The sequence below is a fragment of the Podarcis vaucheri genome (genome assembly GCF_965113315.1).
Source record: "Podarcis vaucheri genome assembly, chromosome: 8".
Lineage (NCBI taxonomy): Eukaryota > Metazoa > Chordata > Lepidosauria > Squamata > Lacertidae > Podarcis > Podarcis vaucheri.
In genome coordinates, this window is record NC_138766.1 from 19,202,515 (window position 1) to 19,223,356 (window position 20,842).

At 41.1% G+C, this 20,842-nt stretch overlaps 1 long non-coding RNA gene across 1 annotated transcript in view; it reads left to right on the forward strand.

Moving 5' to 3' along the window:
• The first annotated feature begins 1,489 nt into the window (after window positions 1-1,489).
• LOC309538997 overlaps window positions 1,490-20,842 on the forward strand; it is a 38,424-nt gene continuing 19,071 nt past the window's right edge. The window contains exon 1 of the long non-coding RNA XR_014222590.1: window positions 1,490-1,582. This is a non-coding gene — a long non-coding RNA (uncharacterized lncRNA). The remainder of the gene's footprint in view (window positions 1,583-20,842) is intronic.

Here is a 20,842-nt window from a genome sequence, read left to right on the forward strand (position 1 = left end):
CCACAACAGCATTTGAGCCCCGCTGAATCTGTTAGGTAAGGTTGATTAATTTCGCCCCTTGTTCCTGATGTAATCGTCACTCAACCCATTGTTCCCAATGTAGATTGCTAGTCTAATGTCTAATGTCTCTTTATACTCATGGCATGATATAGAGAGATAAGCCATAACGTAAGTTTGGATTTACATACACCTCTTCACAAGATCTTTATTTTCCCCTTGTTCCCGATGTAGTTCTTCACTCTTGCCTTGTTCCTGATGCAGACCTTTATTTCCCCTTTGTTCCTAATTTAGGCCTTCATGCACCCTTTCTTCCCTGGTGGGGAGGATGTTATTTTGTGGTTCACCTCAGGTGCCAAAATGTCTTGGTCCGTTCCTGGTTCAATGTAGTGGTTCAAAATCAAATAGTATCAGAATGAACATTTATTTTTCATGCTGGGTGGTATTCACAATAAAGAAGCAGTCCCCCCCCCTAAGAGAGTAGCACAATTTTAAAACAAAAGATTGACAGAAGAACATCACGATTATAAAGCATTTTATGCAGCTCTCCCTTTTTCTTACTAGTATAGTTCAGCTTATTACATTGCAAATTCTTCCGAACAAATGAGAGTCTTATCCCTTGTTCCTGGGGAGAGAAGTAGTAATACTTTGATGTTGCTTCCAAATATAGAAATTACTTCTGTTTTAAAATGCAGATGAGATTCCTTTCTTTCTTCCCCTGCCTTGCTACAGACTCTGCCTGTCATAATTGAAATTTGAATATGACTCATTCTTAAACTTGAAGGGTGTTTGGGTGGGGAAGAAAGTAACAGAAGAAGCAAATAATTAAAAGAGCTCTCTGGAGAGATGCTATGCTCGCAAATTAAATATTGTTTGAGTTATGCTTGAAGAAAGAAAAGGAGAAGTTTTAAGGATGGAATAATAACAAGGGATGAGAGAATGGTAGTTTCTGGTGCAAATAATCACAGTGGAGTGAAGACAGATGTGCGGAATAGTAAAACACATTTTGTTTTACAAGTATGGTATAAAATGTTGTTATAGATACACTTGTTATAACTTTTCTTTCTGATGCATCCAGACCAGCAAGCACTGGATCACTAAATCGTTTCCCATGCCAAAGAAATGTTTAATCTACAGTTTACCCCAATCTCCTGTGCATGAAGTATGATAACATTTGAAAGGAGTTTATATAGAATTATATAATAGTAGGCTATTAATATCTACACAAGTACAATGGAACCTTGGTTTTTGAACGTCTCTGCTGCTGAACATTTCAGAAGCCGAACACAGAAAACCCAGAAGTCAGATGACTGGTGAATGTTTAGACACTCTAATGAATGGTTAGACACCATTCTGGCACCACATTCATAGCTGTAGATCCTGGGTTCAAGCTTTTCAGACAGGGGAAATGCAAAGCTTGAGAAAAACCAGGATACAGGTGCCCAGCTACCGAATATTTTCTTGACTTTTCCATAACATTTTACAGAGAACATCTGATAATACTGAATGGCACCTTAGAGCAGAATGAGGAAAGGGCCAAGGGTTTCCAGAATGACCAGCTGCTATACTGCCATCCACAGTGACGGTAAGCAAGCAATCTTGATTTTGAAAGGCTTTGAATGTTAAAGTATGTCAGTGGCTAAACATTCCTCTATATTTCTCTACTTGCGCATTTTTAATGAGGAGCTCTGGGGATAATTGTCTATTTCATCCCCTATACTTATGTTTCTTTGAATGAAATGGTAACTTCTGAATTATGCTGATGAAAGTCAATATTTATCAAGCGCAGCTCGTCTATATATATATATTACAGGTCTACTAATTGTCAGAGAAACTATTTGTCAAAACCTAAAGATGCAATGACAACACAACAGCTTAATTATTAATTGTTCAAGAAGACATTGTTAGTTTTCATCCTTTTTTTAATGAATCTAAAATGATTTGAGGTCCCTTCTCTTTTTGAATCACTCTAGGAAATGTGTGCTCACACACTGCATAATATCAGACTTCACAGAGACATTGCAGAAAATCACTGGGTGGCCTACCTAGCTCTACAGAGTTGTTATCAGTGTGGAAACTCACGGCACTGCCACAGTGATGAGCCTTAAGGTGGCTTTCAAGTTCTGAAATGTTAACACTGCAATGTTGACTCCTGCTCAGTCTCAGTCCCATCACCACCCTCCTCTTCCCTCCCCAGCCAACATGCTCTTCCTCCTGTCTTCCTACCATTTAAAATTCCAGTGGCAGCACCAGTGACTTCTTCACTGCCTCCTGGTCTCTGGGAAAGTTTGAGCCACTCCTGCTGTTTGCAGTGGACAGTTTTAAAAATGTTCAAAACTTCATTTCTTAAAAAAAGAATTTTTTAAAAAGTATTTAGAAGTCCTTTCTAGACGTTGTGGCAAATAGCAGACATTTTTTCTGATCACCTCATGCAGGATGCCTGAGGGGAGGAAAAGACCCACAACACTGTCTCAGATACTAGGCTACAGGTGAGACAGCAGGGAAGTGGAAGTGTTTGGCTAGGTGGCTGCCATGGCAAATGGAAGCTGTATCTGGTGGACAGGTGATTGAATGAGTGGCAGGTTGATCCAGTGAGCCCTCAGCCAGTGCCTGACTAGGCTTGTTAATTGGTTTAATTGACACAACAATGGGAAATGTGTGTGCTTACTGATGATGGTTTAATATGGGGAAATTCCATTGCAGCATAATACGGGACTTTAAGCTCCTAAATGACTTAATGGTGAACTGTTGATTGCTTTCTACTCTCAACTCAGTGTAACCTTTGGTCATGTGATGAGGGTCTTGAGTTGCAAATTTGCCAACTTGGAAAGGTGGTGGTTAGAGTCTTTTGTTCTTTCATATTCTGTGGAGTAATAGACATGTGATAGACTCTCCTGAAGGAAGCAAAAACATTTCCAGGAGAAATGGAGGCTGTAGAAATAGAGAGACCTTTGCTTATACTGTAGGTCTGTTTGGCTAGTTTTGTTTTCCCCAAAACTCCATGGAGTAAGGATGTAAATAAAGCTCTCCAGATAAACAGCTCCAGGTTAAAGGGGCTGGAATGCAGGCAATGAAAGCTGAGACAGAGAGAGAGGGGGGGGGTTATGTTTGTCAGCTCTGATTATAAGTATTTTATTTCTAAGATGCTGGGCCTGTGCTGGACAGTGCAAGGCATTGTATGGATGTATCTTTGATGCTTTTGTTCTGCAAGTAAACTTTTGAATTAAAGTTATGGACCTTGGTGATGTTTTTATTCCAAAAGGACTCAGTTTTTATGCATCCAATTGCTTCAAACTATACAATATCAATATCTGGCAGCACCAGAACCAGAAGTAAGTGGGGGCACCTACTTTCTCTCTTTTTGTACCAGTTCCCATCATTTATCTCTCTCTTCTTTTCCACTCTTTGCAGGGTAGAGATCCTTCTAGCCAGAAGTCTGAACTTTTCACTTTCAGAGGGCTTTTCAAATTAGGGAAAGGGCTGCATGAAAGTAGGCTGAGGGTTACGGACTGCCTGTCTTGGGCCTGAAGGATTGTAGATGTAAGGAGCCCTTTTATTCCTTCAATTGCTGATCAAAGCATAGAGTAGGCAGAATGACAGCATGCCATTTTGCTTCAGCAGATGAATTAGAGGACTATAATGAGAACTTGGATATATCCTTTGGCTGCTGGTTTATCTCTAGCTTGAAGGAACAGAATGCTGGATTAAGTGGCTTAATCAAATGAATATGTTCTCAATGTGGTTGAGACCAGCAAGAGAGCTGGTTTGGAGGCAAGGAAAAGAAAGTAGAAATGGGGTTCACTTTCTCTTCCAATTCTTATTTCGAGCATCCAAGGCCAATGCCATTTATCTCTCCTCTACCACATGTGGAGATGTTTGTGCTCCAGGTGCAGAGTTAGACGTGCGTATATCTTCAGTTCTTTGTTTAGTGGTTCAAAATGGCCCTGCTGTAACACATTCATTCCCAGCAACCTAGTAGACATCATAGCTAACAGAAGACATTATACCTAACAGAAATTTCCATACAGTCAAATAATATATGGGCAAAGTCCTGTGCCTCGTGGCAATGGCAATTTCTTATTCAGTGCTTTAGTGAAAAATGGAAGCTTCTAGCTGCATATGTCCTACTCTTGAGAAGAAGTATTTGTGATAATGGTATCTTCATTCTGTATTTTCTTGTTCCACAATGACCAGGAGTGCAATAACATTATTCCAAGCCTTACTTGGAATGTGAAATATTGACTTCAGCCATTGACATTATAATGATAAACGAAGACTTTGAACTAAAGTACCTACACAGTTAGCTATGAGATACTTATTGCAATAACCATTGAGCTGTTGGACACTCATATCATTCTTAGATATAACTACAAGGAACAAAATTTTCTTCTCCACTTGAAAATTCAATTTCCCCAATAAAACTTTGCTCAGTAATAACTTGAGAAGTATGATTGCGATAGGAAGCCTCATCATCATTCTGTATTGATTTATGCAGAGGGCTGTGAGATTAATGTTTACTGTAGTAGAAATGAAATCCAGATGAGTCATTATATTGTTTATCTTGTTCTTGCCTTGGTCTTATTAATGCTGGGGGAGTGGGGAGGAAATGCATTTTTGACAGGAGCTTGGAGGAATACATTTATATTTAAGAGCAGAGTATTAAGATCTGGTTAATAATCTTATTTTGTAAAGTGCATCCCTGACAAAACTGATAAGAATAACTAAAGGGTCGAAGTTTGAATTGCCCCAGTGATCTTTGGTGTTTTAATTGGTTGCAAAGTTGTGTAAGTAACTGAGGCTGAGCCAACAAATCACCTCACCGAAATGGTGAGGATAAATTTGGAGGTGTTTGGATGTGAAAGCTTCCTTCCAAACCCCAGATTACCTTTGAAGTCAATGTTTTATATGACTGAAGTCTGATGCACAACTGAGATGCTCAGTTTAAAACATAAAGTTGATTACATACATTGGGATCAGCAGGGGCAAGGGGAATGATTAACCCCCACCCCATGGTGTCCCTAATGGATGACATTTGTGCAAAGTGAGGAAATTAAGAACTACATTTGAAGATAATTTTCCAGAAGAATAAAAGTCAATATTTTGTGTCCCTGAGAGCAGGGGGCCTGTTCTCCACTGACAGGGATGCCCTAGTGGCATGCCATGTGTCACTGTGAGCAGAGGTGCATTAAGCTTTCAAGGCGTACCAGAAATATATGGACCATCATGCCATGTGTGTATAGCTATTCCTACAAGGTGTGACCAGAAAGTTGGGTGAATGGTCACAGAAATCAGACAGTGAGAATATTCAAACATATATATGTTACAAGTCTTCAAAGTAGGCCCCCTCTGATACAATGCACCATTGACAACGTTCGTAGAACTGTTGGAAACTTCTGGAGAAGTCCTTTTTTTTGTACTGCTTTCAGTTCCCTTGTCACAGCAGCTTGAACATGTGAAACGTTGGAAAATCTGTGCCCTTTCAGTGCAGATTTCAGTTTTGGAAAAAGAAAGAAATCTGGTGGAGCCAGATCTGGAGAATATGGAGGGTGGGACAACTCAGTAACCTCATTAGCAATTTCATGTGGAATATGCAATTATTCCGCCCTCATTCAGATGGACAAATGCGAATTCTGCATCAATAACTGACGAACTCTGTCAACATTTGCGACTTGACGGTCATTGACTGTCTACCAGACCAAGGGTCATCTTCGATGGTTTGCCGCCCTTCATGGAAGCGCTTAAACTACTCATATATCGTCTTTCACCACACTGAGAGCCAGTGTGGTGTAGTGGTTAAGAGCGATAGTCTCGTAATCTGGGGAACCAGGTTCGCTTCTCCGCTCCTCCACATGCAGCTGCTGGGTGACCTTGGGCTAGTCACACTTCTCTGAAGTCTCTCAACCCTACTTACCTCACAGAATGTTTGTTGTGGGGGAGGAAGGGAAAGGAGAAAGTTAGCCGCTTTGAGACTCCTTAGGGTAGTGATAAAGTGGGATATCAAATCCAAACTCCTCCTCCTCTTCTTCTTCTTTCGAGTGACAGATTCATCTCCTTACACAATTGTGAGCATTTCCAATGCCGATTGAATGTTTGAATATTTCTCATTCTCCGATTTCTGTGACCATTCACTGAACTCTCCGGTCACACCTTGTAATTATGGGTGTGATGCTATTATTAATAAGCGGAGTGAACGATCCTCAGGAAACTTCACATCTGCTACTGCAAACCAGGATCTCCCAAGAGTGAACAGAACAATGACTCAGGCAAGAGTGAAGCACCCATCTCAGGTGGTAGAAAGACAAGAGACAGGGGCACGGAGGACAAGCAGGAGGACAAGCAAGAAGGGGGAGCGATCCTGACTGCTGGGGGTGTGGGGTACAGTGGGGGCAGGAGGTGGCACCTTCCCTTTTTGCCTCAGGTGGCTAAATAGGATGGGCCACCCCTGGCTGAGGATCATTAACTGCAGGGAAAAGAAGAGGCAAAGTTCATTGCACTCCATCCAGGTACCCTTTTTGCTAATTAGCAGTTCTGTCAGGCTTATACCTTGAGCTTTCTTGACTGCAGTGCTCTCTCTCTCTCTCTCTCTCTCTCTCTCTCTCTCTGTGTGTGTGTGTGTCGGTCTGTCTCTCTCTCCCTCTCTCTGTGTGTGCTGAAACCACTTGGATAGTTTGTCATAGAAGTGTGTGTGTGTGTGTGTGTGTGTGTGTGTGTGTATCATATAATTGCATGCCCTCCAACATTTCTCCAATGAAAATAGGGACATTCTAAGGAAAAGTTGGACATTCCAGGATCAAATCAGAAACCAGGACGGCTTCTCTAAATCAGGGATGTCCCTGGAAAATAGGGACACTTGGAGGGTCTGTTCCTGTTGACAGATCTGGGTCTCTTCACACAGCATGTTTGTGTCTCTGGTGAGCTAAGATCTTACAGGGCTATCACATAGGCAATCATGGATTTGCGACAAGCATGTTTGCACATCACACAACTGAACAATTTTAGTGGCATCATCAGCCAATAAAAACATTACTGTAGATCACGCCTGCAAAATATGTGACCTGCCAAGATGAAGTAGCGCAGTCAGCCACAGCAGCAGACTTCATAGGCCTAGCATTATTATTTTTTGCTGTTTGTTGAGAAATAGAAAAATAAGACTGGATTTGGGGTGGGGAGGCTGCCAAGCTCTTGGCTGGACAACTGCCTATCTGATAATCTGTGCTTGGCTCAATGGGTCGCAAGCTATGCTAGGCTTCTGTCGGCCAGTCTCATTTTGTATGAATATGTGATGCCCATCTGAAAGTCAGAGTGATTAATCTGTGAATGGTCTATCTGAGAGAGAAAAATTCTGCTTCATGTTCAGCTTGAAATAAGCATGTTAAGTGCTGTTCTGAATTAATACATTCTTCTTTATTAAAAAAATAAGACTTTTCAGATGAACAAAACTCCTTTTTCACATTCATCAAGGGCTCCCCTCCCCCCTTTTTAAAAAGGCATTAACATGTGCTTAACTGTAGGTGCATAATTCAGTGTAGAATAAGAAATTAATGTTTTAACATTTACATTCTTTTCAAGTCTTATTCATTGTAGTTAAAAGGAACTTGCTGAAATTCATAGAACACAACCCTCCATCATACCCTTCAACATTTCTCTGATGAAAATAGGGATGTCCCATTCCATAATGATAATTTTACTATTTATACCCCATACATCTTATTAGGTTGCCCCAGCACTCTGGGCAGCTTCCAACATATATAAAAAACATAATAAAACATCAAGCATTAAAAAACAGCAACAACATCCCTTCAGGTGGTTCAGGGATTGGGTAACTCCATATTCTCCAACATTTCTCTAATGAAAATATGGACATTCTAAGCAAAAGTGGGACATTCCAGGATCAAATCAGAAACTGGGATGGCTTCTCTAAATCAGGGATGTCCTTGGAAAATAGGGACACTTGGACGGTCTGCTACATCTCAAAAAACCCACTAGCCAAGAAGCCAGCAGAGTAATATGATTCAGGGGCTATGCAACTTGCCTGTTTATAAGCCTATTTGTTAGGCGTCTGAGGATTACAGAAACAAACATTGAAAAACAATAGAATTTAAATATTATCGTACTGTACTGTAAGTAGCTTTGTCAGTGAACCACTTTGGTGTACCTTAACTCCCTGATTATTTTAATAGAAAAAATATTTTCCCCAAGCAATGTGATAAAAACAAACAAACAAACAATGTTCAAATGTGGAGCATTTCTTACGAAAATGTCATTACTTTTGCAACAACAGCATAGCATAAATCAGAAGGAATGTACAAATGTACAATTGTTCCCTAACTTTTATTTCCTTTTCTATGTGATGTAATTCACACACCAAATATATTTATATCTGCAGCTAGTATTGTAGAGGTTCTAGCTCTGGGCTACTTTTAATCTGTTTTAGTATTTTAACTTTTGTATGTTTTAAAATAGGGTTCTAATTTTTTATGGTTTTAACTTTTTGTAAACTGCTTTGGAGTTGTCGGGGTTATGCAAGCAGTGTATACTTCCATGGAGAAAAAACAAAGCTCTCTCTCTTTGCCAAATTCAGGGTATTGGTGTTATATTTTAAATTTAGTTTTAAGTGGATTTGTCCAAAAATATCATCCATTTATTTCCCATAAAAAATGTTCCCAAACTGGTTCACAGCATCAAATGAACAACGGTAAGTCTAACAATTAAAAATAATAATTGCATTATTGCATTATGTGTTTATTAAATTTATACCTGGCCGTTCCTTCCAACGAAGTCCAGAGATAAACAACTTTGGAACTTAGATGTATCTTCCCATGTGCATTTGGATGTGCAACAGATTAATGACTACATATCCCAGTCCTGCAAGTAAACTGTCCATAGAAATCTCGTATTTTTCGCTCTATAAGTCGTGCCACACCATAAGACGCACCTAATTTTTGGAGGAGGAAAACAATAAAAAAAATATTCTGAATCCCAGAAGCCAGAACAGCAAGAGGGATTGCTGCGCAGTGATCCCTCTTGCTGTTCTGGCTTCTGTGATAGCTGTGCAGCCTGCATTGGCTCCATAAGACACACACACATTTCCCCTTACATTTTAGGAGGGGAAAAGTGTGTCGTATAGAGCAAAAAATATGGTATACTTACATACACTGATTTTCTTAACTGAATAGGAGTGACTGAGGTTAGACCCTGACATGGAAAACACTCAACATGTACAAAATTAATGAGACCCTAGCATATAAACAAAATTCAGAGGAGCTTTACATAGTCATTTAGATTTTCTTCTACTCAGAGTACTCCCACTGGGTAGTTCAGCACTGCTGGTAGCATTGTTTGAGTAGACTTCATGCTTTTTGGCCTTTTTATGGGTAACAAAACAATTAACCTATGCTGCAGTAACCCTCAAACTCATTTAAGATGGGATTTTCCTATTAGTTCAAGCAACTCACTTTGGTGAAGCCTTGATCTATGTGCCTGATATTTTCAGCAAAATGGCATGTCCATGTGGAAAGGGATGCAGTGAAGCATCCAGTCACGATCTTGACCTTTTTAAAAATTCTGCTATTTTGATAACATTCCAGCAAAAATAAAATAAATAAGAGCATAGCCAAAGTGACATTATTCCCCCCCCCTTTTACTTTCTATGCACAGGCATAAGTTAATACCTGACTTAATCAATTCTCTGTCTTAGCTTTGTTCTATCCAGATATTGTGAAACTGATTTATTTCCTCCTTCGTGCATAAATAGAAACATAGGAGTGCTTCATTTCCCTAGCTGCAGTTAGCTACAAGCTTAAATAAGTTGGAAGTCCTTATCAACAGACCTACTAAGCAGAAAACAGCCCAGCAGCCATGTTTCAAAGCCTACCAAATGGTTGAGACTGTCCCACTACCGATTTTTGTGGCTTGAAAAATGCAACAAGAACAGATTTATTGAGTGTGTCATACATGGGTTACTTTTGGGTTACAAATTGGGCAGGCTTGTGTAACACATGCATGTAGGCACACATGTATCCCCATTTACAGGGATGCGGGTGGCGCTGTGGGTTAAACCACAGAGTCTAGGACTTGCCAATCAGAAGGCCGGCGGTTCGAATCCCCACAGCGGGGTGAGCTCTTGTTGCTCGGACCCTGCTCCTGCCAACCTAGCAGTTCAAAAGCACGTCAAAGTGCAAGTAGATAAATAGGTACCGCTCCGGCGGGAAGGTAAACGGCGTTTCCGTGCGCTGCTCTGGTTCGCCAGAAGCAGCTTAGTCATGCTGGCCATGTGACCCGGAAGCTGTATGCCGGCTCCCTCGGCCAATAAAGCGAGATGAGCGCCGCAACCCCAGAGTCAGTCACGACTGGACCTAATGGTCAGGGGTCCCTTTACCTTTATCCCCATTTACACACACACACAATGTATGGGCATGATACTTCAAGTCTGCTTTTGCCAACATCCCAAATGTCTCTGTTGGAGACATACCCAGAAAATTCACTTTGGCTTTTGTGCAAATGCCTTCATGTGGGATTCCACATGATGTGCAGGGAGTGGGGCTGTGTTGCTGGCTCCAGCTTGTGCACCAGTGTTTGGCAACCCTTCTTTTTGCAATTTTCAGGTAGGCAAGAAAGTCATGCCTGGCGGTGTGGTGTGTTCAGCATATTGGGTTGCAAGTTCTGCAAGGCAGCTTTAAGATGCTAAGAAGAACTTTACTGGATCAGACCAAAGACCTATCTAGTCTAGGATTCTGTTTCTCACAGAGGTCAGCCAAATGCTTATTGGAAGCACACAAGCAGGACAGGAGGACAATAGCCCTCTCCTGCTGTTGCTCCTCAGAAACTGATATTAAGAGTCATCATGACACAAAACCAAGCATAGGCAAACTCCAGCCCTCCAGATGTTTGGGACTACAATTCCCATCATCCCTGACCACTGGTCCTATTAGCTAGGGATGATGAGAATTGTAGTCCCAAACATCTGGAGGGCTGGAGTTTGCCTATGCCTGCACAAAACCGATGATAGCCTATTCTCCATGAATTATTCTAATCTTCTTTTATACTGTTGCAAGCCATCCCAATCTCCAAGATTCCAGGCTAACCAAGGGTTCATGTTTGCTTTTGAATGAGGTACAGCAGAGATTGTGGTGTATTTATGATACATGGTTTATTTACACATATGTGCAACCTGAGCTTATGATGAAGGGGTTCACAGCATTAACACCCCAAGAGTTGCTTCCTCCATAGTTGCGGCCCGGGATTCAAACAGAAATCAAACATTGTTTTCTCTCTTTCTATCTCTCGTCTACCAGCTTGACGATTTTCTTCTAGCTCCCGTCACTTGAAACCCTCTGTTCTCAACTCTTGCTTTGTTCTTCTAACTATCCATAAGTGCCCACCCCTTTGCCTTCCCACATAGAGCCCCTTCCCTTTGTTCCCCTTAATGACACATCACTCTTGCCTCACCAGGAAGCTTGCCTGGCCAATATGTCAACACTTGCTGGATCCAGGTATTAGAAAGAGCCGAGGTATAGGACGGTCTCGCCATATAGCCCTCTCTTGCCCACCAACTCATAACAATACATTTAAAACTGGTGACATTAAGTCAGCATTCACCAGATGTGATGTGTTAATGAATAGGTCTACCTTACAGTCTGGTTACCCCCAAGGATAGCATGAATTTTCACTGACATTCCAAGCTTATACTTCATGTATGATTGAAGAAAGTTCAATATCAAAAGTATTGACGCACGTATTGCAAAATAATTAATTTTAGTTTCAATGACTTGTGGATAGGCTATGCTAGCTTAACGATCCATCAAGAAAGCAATAGTAAACCTCAAAAGCTGTCTGAGTGATTGTTTTTATGTGGCAGATTTTATCTTAATAACAGCATGCTTGTTTATTGTTTCTGGTAAACTTTATGACAGTTCTTTCCATAAGGTTTTTAATCACACATCTCAATTGGCCAGGGGGTTTCTTAAGGCAAGAAGAGCTAGGTTTTATTTCCACAAAGGACTTGCAAAGGTGTTAGGCACATAGCATGCACTCTGAGACTTTGCTGTGCACTCCAAGTCTCAGAACTAGTGGTCTGCTGAAACCTGTCATCCAATACGTTGAAAGTATTCGTCCCCTGTAAAATAAGTCTGTTATTCTGCCTCACGCACAGTGCACATTAGAATTTCAGTGGGTGCAGAATTGAGCCTGTCTTATCATTCCAAGTTCCTTGTGTAATGGTTGGGTTCACATTTCCAGAATTGTAGGGGAAGCCCAATAAAGTTATGAGCAGCTCGCTTGTGAGGTGCTGGAACATCACCTTGCCAATAAACAATATAAATAAAGCAATATATTCTAAATCATTGGATTTCTGAGACAGTGTTGTACACCACAATTGATTTTCCATGAGGTGCCAGTGAAGAGTGAAGAGGTAAAGATAAACTCATATAAAAAGGAGGTCAGTGTAATTTTTTGAAGGACCATGAATCTTGATTCTTACTAGAATATAAAAGAAATCAATTTAAGTATTGCTATATCCATTCAGCGCTGCTTTGCTCACATGGATGGACCGTGTTCCACTCAAGTACATAAGATGCTATCAGGTTTGGTTTACCTTTTGTAATTAGAGAGGGACAGCGAGAAATAAAAAAAGGGACACATAATCCTAAAATTAATGTTACAGGTGTATTTAAGTATACTAATCATATTTATAGCACAGTACTACCTATCAGGATATACCGACTTTGTATGCAATTAAGGCCTTTAAATTTTCACCTGGTTTGTCGTTTATGACCTCTGATGAGACTAATAATATTGCACTGACTTGCTAAGAGAGCTTTGAGTCACTTAGCAATAATGCTGTTACGTTTTTCAGGGTCACCATGGAACTTTATGATATTTTATGTGACAGGGCCATTTTCCTTCAGTAATAGATTATGTTCTGTAAATTTAACCCCCCTCAGCAGAGACTTCTGACTCTGAGTCCCTCCTACTAACATCTGCTTTTGTGGGCATAGTATGATTGAGCTTAACCTAAAGTAGCCATCACATTGAGCCTACACCAAAATGCTGAGATGCATTTGGAGGTTCGTACTTAGGTGACACATCCAAATATTTTTGAGAGAAGCAAAGTTAATAATAAATACACAAAGCTGAATAATAATAGAAAGCTAGGCAAAATTCTTTGATGGGTTCTGCAACCTGGATATTTTTATATGCAACCTGTGCTATGAGTGTCTTCTGTCTCTCATCAGATTCCCATTAGGAATCTGGAACTGATGAAGAAGTTACCTACACATGAGACAATGCTACTAAGACCCTGGTCCTCATGTCAGGGGTACCATTTATGTAACATTGATACACTACCACATGTGGTGATTCCTTTTTTTATATAAATTGTTATTAACAGTTTCAACATAACAAATTATCAAAACAAATCATCTTCATTATTCCCCCCCATTTTCCCCCTCCCACCTCCCCAGCAAACCCTCCCTCCTTCCCCCCTACGTCTTCCCTCAGCTCCTCTCTCTGATTTCTCAACCAATGTTAACTTCTGCATATTATAAAATTGTATGCATCCTTATATTATCTATTTATTATGTTAATTCTCAATAAATTTGTGTATGTTTATTCAAAACCTGCCAAGGAGTCCAATTCATTTTGTTGTCTTTTAAAATAATTTGTAGAAGGTTCCCATTCTTCTTTAAAGTCACAGTTGTCCTTGTCTCGTAATTTGCATGTCAATTTCTCCAGTTCTGCATAGTTCATCAATTTCTCTTGCCACTGTTCTTTTGTCGGGGTTTCCTCATTCTTCCATCCTTGAACAATCAAGACTCTTGCCACTGTTGTAGCATACATAAATAAATTCATTCTTTTCCTTGGCAGGTTTTCTCCTACTCCACATGTGATGATTCCTGAGCAACACTTACTTACTATTTATAGGGAAATTTAAATCCCACATTTCACTAAGATGATCCCTGTGTGGTTTAGAATGCAATCTTTTGCCACCTACAGTAATTCTGAGGCATTAAAGAATAATACAGTGGTACCTCGGGTTAAGTACTTAATTCGTTCCGGAGGTCTGTTCTTAACCTGAAACTTTAGCTAATGGGGCCTCCTGCTGCCGCCGCACCGGCAATTTCTGTTCTTATCCTGAAGCAAAGTTCTTAACCTGAAGCACTATTTCTGGGTTAGTGGAGTCTGTAACCTGAAGCGTATGTAACCCGAGGTACCACTGTAAATCTCCACAAATGCTATGAAAATACACTGCATTGCTAAAATTTAATCTTCAACCGATGCAGAACAAATCTTTGAACCATCCTGTGGATCCTTCCACTGTATCTTCCACTGTTTCTTTTCCTATTGCTTGCCACTGAAACCTCAAATAGCATTCTTAAACCACATGCTCAGTAATAAATCTACTGGCCACCTCAAGAGCAATTCTCAGAAAGGTCTCCAAGCATATACATATTGGACTGCATCTGCAATGTTTAGATAAGTTATCTGAATGAAGTGGTGAATAATGGCAGTAATAAACACAGAAAGTGTGTGTGAGAGAAGGCTGCCTCTCTTGTGTGGGTTTTCTGTAGTTGATTTGGCATTCAGTCAGTGCTATATCTGGTGGCTTGTTCCACTGGTGACATCTTGTATTAATAAAAAGCAAACCCCGTTGTCTCCTAGTGCCTTTCAGGGTGAACTAGCAAAAGCTGTAAAATGTCAGATGCTGATATGAAAGATGATATCTCTCTGGCCTATATGCTCTGACAATGACTCAAATATATTAGAAATGGGACTCCAGCAGGCAAGCAGTTCTTCTCAAAGGGAAGGACATCCCAAAAACAGTCCACTAAAACTTCACAAAACTGATGTCGTCTTTCAAGACAGTTTCTTCTGTATTTAAAACAGGGATAAAGTAAAAAGTGAGAAATATGTGGGATGTGAAACACAAGAGCAGTCAAGTACAACATTCCTAAAGTGAACATGTTTTCACATGGGGAGGAATGTTTGTCCAGCCAGCAGGTGAACTTCCTGTTTCCTTCTGGGCTGGGACAGACTTCCTCTGCATGTGCCTAGAGGTGGGTGTGGCCTCACCTGTGCAGGTAATGACAAAAGCACAGGGCAGGGCAGCCATCTCTCTATCTTTCACCACATGCATCAAAGAAGCAACATCTGCTTAGTCAAAGATGCCCTCTTGGCTTCCAACCAAGAGAGGACAAAGGGACTTTTTTCTTATGGAATAGTTTCCAAGTGTATGTTACTTTTCTAAGCTAAGTTTGCCTTCTGGGATCCAATTTTGAAATCAATGTGAGTAAACTCTTTTTATGCTTTTGTAGAAGACTGTGTTGTGTCTTATCTTTTATGAGGGAATAAGGGGGAAACACCAGAACAGTTATTATAGAGGCTTTAGTGAGGCTGAGCCAACACATCCGCTGCAAGTCTAAAAGAAGGGAATGTTACTCTGCTAAAATTGTGGAACTTGTTAACACAAGTTGGATAAGGATATATTCAGACAATGTATCCTCTCCTGCATCCCTGAACATTCCCACAAGATGGACAATAAGTAAAAGGTCATTCATTAAGAAAGGCCCATAGCACAGTGTTCAGTGAAGGCTCTAGCCTATGGGTGGGTGGGAAGCTCTCAAACCAAAATGGCTCTGACCTCCAGGGGGAGCAGTCTTATATAGGTTTTCCCCTCCCCTTTGTAAGGGCTCATGGGGCAGCATTTTCCCATGAGCCCATTGCACAGAGAGGATACTGGGCAAAACCTTGCCCACTATTTTTGCAACAATCTATGGGCCACATCGAGGGATGCGGGTGGCGCTGTGGGTAAAACCTCAGTGCCTAGGACTTGCTGATCGTAAGGTTGGCAGTTCGAATCCCCGCGGCGGGGTGAGCTCCTGTCGTTCGGTCCTAGCTCCTGCCCACCTAGCAGTTCGAAAGCACACCTAAGTGCAAGTAGATAAATAGGTACTGCTTTATAGCGGGAAGGTAAAGGGCGTTTCCGTGTGTGGCACTGGTGCTGGCTCGCCAGTTGCAGCTTCGTGACGCTGGCCATGTGACCCGGAAGTGTCTTTGGATCGCGCCGGCTCCCGGCCTCTTGAGCGAGATGAGCGTGCAACCCTAGAGTCGGTCACGACTGGCCCGTACGGGCAGGGGTACCTTTACCTTATGGGCCATGTCGCCGCTGGGCAAAGGCATTCTGCACTTATGGGGCACAGAACAGGGCATATAATACAATAAAAATCAAACAAAGCTAATGTCTAAAAAGAGCAAAGTAATAAAAAGGAAAATAATGGAGAGAGAGAGAGAGGAAAAACAAAAAAGAAACATACCCGCATAAATACAAAATTTTATATTCTATCAACCTTCTTCAATTCACCACCTCTCGCCTAGTATACTGTATACAGTGGTACCTCGGTTTACACATGCTTCATGTTAGACACTTCAGGTTACAGACTCCGCTAACCCAGAAACAGTACCTCAGGTTAAGAACTTTGCTTCAGGATAAGAACAGAAATTGTGCGGTGGCGGTGCAGTGGCAGCGGGAGGCCCCATTAGCTAAAGTGGTATCTCAGGTTAAGAACAGTTTCAGGTTAAGAACGGGCCTCCAGAACAAATTAAGTTCTTAACCTGAGGTACCACTGTAGTTCTGATTGTCTCACCAAACAAAGGTAAGCAAGCAAAATGATCAAGGGGCTGGAGCAACTCCTCTGTGGGGAAACACTGCAGCATTTGGGGGCTTTTAGTTTTGAGTTTAGAGAAAAAGTGAGTAAGAGGTGACATGACAGAATTTTAAAAAATAACACATGACACAAAGAAAGTAGGCAGAGAAAAGTTTTTCTCTCTCATGGACATCCAGTGAAGCTAAATGTTGGAAGATTAAATACAGTTAAAAGATTCCATTAGCTACAGGAGATGCCGACAATAAGAGAATGGCACATAAAGCTGGTCGAATACGCTGAAATGGCTAAATTGACACACAGAATTCGCAATCAGGACGAGAAGTACCAAAAAGAATGGGGTAAATTTATGGTTTATATAAGTGAGAACTGTACAAATATGAAAATGTTGGCAGGATTGAAGTAAATCTTATGTCATGGTGTAATTTTTTAATTAAAGAAACTGTGAATTATGGATTGGATTAGGAAAACTTGTGGAAGGGAAGGACGGAAGTCAACGGCTCTATGGAGCATAAAGTAGGATTTTTTGTAATAAGAGTTGATGTTTTTGTTGGTTGGTGTTGGTTGGTGTTAAATCGCAATAAAAATCATTTTTTAAAAATACAGTTAAAAGAAAGTATTTATTTCACACAGCACATAGTAAAACGATGAAACTCCCTCCTATGGGAGGCAGTGATGGCCATCAATATGGATGGCTTTCAAAGAGGATTAAAGAAATTCAAGGAGGATGTGGCTATAAAGGGTACTAGGCCTAGTGGCTATGCTGTCTCCTTTGGAGGCAGTGTGCATTTGAAAACCAGTTGCTAGAAACTACAGGAGGGGAGAGTGCTCTTGTTCTTGAGTCCTGTTTCCCTGTTTCCCATGGGAATCTAGCTGGCTACTATGAGAACAGAACACTGGGCCAGATGGGTCTACTGGCCTGAAGGTAAAGGTAAAGGATTCCTGGATGCTTAGGTCCAGTCAAAGGTGACTATGAGATTGTGGCACTCATCTTGCTTTCAGGCCAAGGGAGCCAGCATTTGTCCACAGACAGCTTTCCAGGTCATGTGACCAGCATGACTAAACTACTTATGGCACAATGGGACACCGTGATGGATACCAGAGTGCACGGAAACACCATTTGACTGGACTTGACCATCCAGGGGTCCTTTACCATTACTTCTACTGACCTGAAGCATCAGGCACTTTTTGTTTTTATTTTATCCAGGTATTAAACAGACACTTTGAATAATGGATCCAACATACTACCTGACAAGAATTTTATGACTGAAGCTTTAAAAGGAGTTCAAATTCCTTTATGTGGAAACTGAAAGCAGATTCCTAGAATACCCTTATCTCAACTAACCTGCAGTCAAAGGGGCATTGTTAATCCCTGACCTCAACTGGAAACCGATGACTTCAAAAGTATTCTTATATGCATTTCTACAGGGCATGAGACATTGAACTGAAATGGATTTGAGGTTACTCGGTATTTTGCAGGAGTGAACCAGAAATGGAACGGGGGGAGAGAGATAACAACACTGCCAAACCACAATGACAGAATTGCGTGGCAAGGTTATTTGGTGGCATGCAACACTGTCATCATATTTCTCTAGCCTTTTCAAATACTGCCTGAGTTTCCCATCATGCTGAAGTGATTTTTAAATGCGTACGCCTCCATCTCATAATAATTTACACGTCCCTGGCCTTGAACTAAATGTTGTCTCCCTCTGCTTGTAACCTGCGTATTCCTCTTGTGCTGATTTATAACAGCTTCTAAATACAGACTAGAAGTGGCTTGTCATTCCCCCCCCCCCCCGCCTTTTGCCTGAGGCTGTTGAATTCCCTGCCACTTCGATATCCCTGTTTGAAGACATTCTTGTTCTCTGGAGCGTTTCAGGCAGTCCTATTTAGTTTTGTGATTTATTCTCCTGTACGTGTACCTTCAGATGCTCTCCGCGGAAGGTGCTTTATGAATGTGTGTTGCATTATACCGTACAGCTGAGTGGCTTATGGCTGGGGAAGTGGGAATTCTCTGAGATCTGAAACTCAAACAGCAGCAGCTATCCGTCATTCTTCTCGCTAGCTGTGTGAATATCTGATGTGCCCAAGGGGTTAAAAATGTGGTCACAATGGCTCAGTTTTATGACTCAGACATATATGCATGCAAGGGTAGGGATGGGGTTATCTCCATGTGGTACACTTCAAAAACCCATCCAGTGCAGTGAATGAGAATACTCTCACAAACATGTATCTTGCATGAATGCAAAGGCGAATCCATAGATGTTGGGCATTTATTTATTGAAAAGCATTTCTAAACTGCTCAGTATTTTAAAACCTCTCACGTCGTAGACAAAACTATGGCATAAAAACAAGAAAACAGTATCAGGGTGTGAACATTAAAATGGTGTGATAAAAACAGAAACTCAGTTATAAACAAGGTGCAGTCTAAGGGGTTGGGAAAAACCTGGGCAAAAATATAAATTCATAAAAGACATCAGAAACGTCTGATACATACAACAGGTGGAAGGGCATTCCAGACCGCATGGAGGAATAGCAGAAAATGCCTGTTTTCTTTTCTTTTTTAAAATAAATTTTATTAGTATTTTCCGCACAACAACAACAACACAAAAGATATCTAAAAATAACAATACACAACACACACAAATCAACATTCGAAAACTAAAGAAAGCAACAACAACAACAACCAAAAACAAATCCATATCTTACAGGTTAATATTATAAACACTAAAACAACAAGAAGAAGACTTTGACTTCCACCAATCCCACAACACCTCCTTTATCTCTCATTGTGTCTTCCTGTTTTCTTTATCATCTCTATCCTAACATCTAGATATAAATCCCTCTTTCATATCCTTTCACTTCACAAGGTTATTCCAGACTCAGCCAGATTTCTGTCCTCGAACCTTGACTTTTGAGGTATTCATTTCGGCACTCCCATTCTTTTTTTACTTCACTTTTTGGTTTTTGTCTTATTATGTCTGTCAATTTGGCTAATTCTAAGTATTCTGAAAGCTTACATAGCCACTCTCCCCTAGTGGGTAACTGATTCCCTTTCCAGTACTTAGCCACCAGGATTCTTGCTGCAGACCTTGCGTATAAGAAAAATTTAGTTTTGCCTTTTGGAATATCATTATTTAAAATTCCTAAAACGAATGCCTCTGGCCTTTTACTATATGATATTCTTAATATTGCCTTTATTTCTTCATGGAAAATGCCTGTTTTAAGGTCACCACCCTGTGATATTCTGTAAGGCAAGGTGCCATGAGCAAAATTTCCTGTTGATCTAAGTGGTTGACAGGTCTACTATACAGGTACATGCAGTAGCCTGGTCCTAAGTTGTTATGTTAGAAATAAGACCTTGAACATCACCTAGAAGTTGATTGGCAACCAGTGCAGTTTCTTCAGCAGAGGTGTAGTATGTGTGCACCCAAGTATGATCGGAGCCAGAGGGAGAGGGAGGGCTCCAGAGGGCTTTCTGGAGAGCGTCCCGGGAGGGAGAGAAGCAGCACATCTTCTGGGGAAGGAAATCAGCGTAACACCAGTGGAGAAGAGGGACAGATGGGGGAATCGGCGAGGTGGCTCCAAGACTCTTCGCCGGGAACCAGTGGGGAGAGCTCGGGTCCTCCGATGCCCACACGCTCCCTGCGCAGAAGGCTTCCGCGCAGAGAGGCTAGGCGGAGACTAAGCGTCAAAGAGCTTCTTTGCTGGAAGAAGTTCAAGAAACGCCCACTAACGGATTCTGCCAGGGATTGAGACAGTCACGGGTGCGTGGCTGTCACTCAGGCAACCAGCCAAGGGTGGCGTTGGTTTACACACAAGCCACCCTTAGAACCATTACATCATGTCACATATCATATGTGTTTTATTGTAAAACACTGAATTTAGAACATGGATCTGTATTACGATACATGTTTTGTTTTTCAAGCCACCTAGTCGTGACCAGGATTAGCCAATCAACAAAATTAGCAGATGCTGATAATGATGCACCCGTGGAATTCTGTCTTTGTGAATTATGATATGAACCAACCTCATCCACCACTTCCAGACTAATGCACAGATGAGAAATTAGAGTTGTGTGCTTCACTAATGTTTGGGTGTAGCTTTTGGCTTAAGGAATGTATAAAATGCATTTAATATAATTACTCTCTGTCATCTTAACCTACCTCATAGAGTTGTTGTAAGGA